This window comes from Hakea prostrata, chromosome 9, assembly GCF_041222555.1.
Source record: "Hakea prostrata isolate BN-2017 chromosome 9, UWA_Hpros_2, whole genome shotgun sequence".
NCBI lineage: Eukaryota > Viridiplantae > Streptophyta > Magnoliopsida > Proteales > Proteaceae > Hakea > Hakea prostrata.
In genome coordinates, this window is record NC_142608.1 from 3,182,856 (window position 1) to 3,185,427 (window position 2,572).

At 32.7% G+C, this 2,572-nt stretch overlaps 1 non-coding gene across 1 annotated transcript; it reads right to left on the reverse strand.

Annotated features, from left to right (window-relative positions):
- Positions 1-495: 495 nt before the first annotated feature.
- TRNAF-GAA (transfer RNA phenylalanine (anticodon GAA)) lies at positions 496-568 on the reverse strand. The gene has a single exon. It is a non-coding gene; the product is annotated as a tRNA-Phe (tRNA).
- Positions 569-2,572: the final 2,004 nt, after the last annotated feature.

Here is a 2,572-nt window from a genome sequence, read left to right on the forward strand (position 1 = left end):
TTTCTTCTTTTTTTTTTTTTTGGGTAAATGTGCAAAATAAATTTACCTCATACCATTATTGTATCATATTTATTCGGTACAAATTGGTTATAATAGTTGCTCCAGTATTGGCGTGGTATGGTTCATTTGTCTCATTTTATGCATACCATTACCATACAATTTATTAAACAATACAACTTTGTCATATCAATACCATGTCATATTTATTCAATTCAATATGGAATAGTATAAGTGGCACGGTTTTAATTTCAGTAAACAGTACATGGTATAAATTGACACCCTTAGCCATCCCCACCGTTGACATTGCTTTGACTCAAACCAAAGTTCCATGAAGATGAAAACCAACGCAAAAAGAATATGCGACAACCATGGATCTTGTGGCATTGCTTGGACTTGAAATAGATTCTCCATCAAGAAAAAAAAATGACTAGAACTGGAGTTTCACTGAAACTGAGTGTGAGGTGTGTGGCCCAGCGAACCCAAAACAAAATTTAATGCGGTGAACGTGGATCGAACACGTGACCTTCAGATCTTCAGTCTGACGCTCTCCCAACTGAGCTATCCCCGCTTGATGTGTTAGAATATGTAACAACCAAATACACAATGTTATCTTTTGTAATGCTATGAAATACAATTGATTATAATACAATGAAATTAAACAACTTCTATTGCTCTCTAAATCACAGGAAAGATTCAGAGGGTATTAAATAAGTAAAAATTGCACATTTCGCACCATAAAATGAACTAATTATAATTTGAAATCAGAATTTTCTTTCTGTAATATTGAGAAAAAGCATGACTTTTTAGGAAAATTACGTGATTAGCTACTTTTAGGTTTTCCCTTACAAAAATAGTCACTCAATGTTTCACTTTACAAAACTAACTAAAATTGAATTTGTATTTACAAAACTAACAAAAATAGTGTTTTTTCACTTCTTTGGACATTTTCCCCCTAAAATTGACCACACCGGCCTAGGGGTGAAAATGTCCAAAGGGTATAAAAAAATAGTGACTTTTTCCTTTTGGACAAAATAGTGATTTTTTCACTCGATGTGATCAGTATTAAGGGTAAAAAATGTCCAAAAAAATGAAAAATCAATATTTTGGCCAGTTTTGTAAATGCAAATTCAGTTTTGGTTAATTTTATAAAGTGAAACATTGAGTGGTTATTTTTATAAAAGAAAACCTAAAAGCAGCTAATCACATTATTGGTAAAATGTATGAACAATTTTATTTTATTTTTTTGATAAAAAATGTATAAAACAATTTGATGCTGTTAAATTATCTGAAAAAGACATTATTGGAGTTATTCTCCAAGCCTTACAACTAAGGTTGAAGAAAATAATAAAGGATGAACTGTTGCATTGATTTGATGGTCTCTATTTTAAATTCAAATTCAAAACGGTGAGGTTTTCTTGCTTTTCTCTCTTGTCTTCCTTCTTAAATTCCCCATGGAATCATTACAATTAATGTAAGTTTTTAGAACAAGGAAAACGATATCACATTAAACAAGAATTCTATTGAATATTAGATGATTTATTATCCCAAAAAAAGAAAAGAATTTACAAGATCTTTTTCTTTTACAGGTGCATTTGGATATTACATGATCTCATTGACCTTTTTTTTTTTTTGGTAAACATCTCATTGACCATCTAGATACTTACCCAAAGACAATTAGAACTTAGAAGATCTAAGTAAACTGAAAAAGAAAAAAAATTACAATTGTTGTGCCATGCAATTAATGTACTACATCGTGTAACTTACGATTTAGATCGAAGCATATGGTCAAGATGAAATCTCTACCAATCGTTTTACCTTATTTCACCTAAATAATTTTTTTGGATAAAGTTCAACTATAAAATGAGTGGTCGAGATTTTGTCTCAACCATAAGTTTTGATCTGGACCATAGGTTGCACAAAACACCCAAGTTCGAAAAAAAAAAAAAAGTTTTTTTTTACACAAAACAATGTGAGAGACACAAAAATATAAACTTTTTTTTTTTTGGTAATCAAACATGTCATTAATTCTAAGCAAAGGATGTGGCTGAGCAAAGCTCTAATAACCACTCATTAGAACATGACCATTCTTTCGGGCTCTCAACCGAAAGGGCCTCCGTAGCTGAAAAAGCTTGTATCTTGCGCATTTAATGCGCAGGATCATCAAGCCGAAATTTCGGTCAAGAATTCAATCTTGACCGTTGAATTTTGATGGTCGAGATCAAAATTTCAACCAAAATTCCGATCCCACCGCCCAAAGTGCATGACTTGATGGTCCTGCGCATTTATGGCGCAGGACCCAAGCAAGGTCCCTCCGTAGCTAGGATGTCTGCTAATACATTAGCTTTCTTAAGTACATAAGAAATCACAAAACCCAAAAAACTTTATACCACCTTAAAAATGTCATCCACCATAGGGGGGCAACTTGTGCTATGATTCTTAATTAGATTGACTAGTAGTCGGTTGTCGGATTCCACATGCACAAAGTCAATATCGTCTACCAATGTGACAAGTAGTGATTCACGAAGTGCTAAAGCCTCTCCTTCCAAGACTAAAGAAAAATGTGATGGTATGA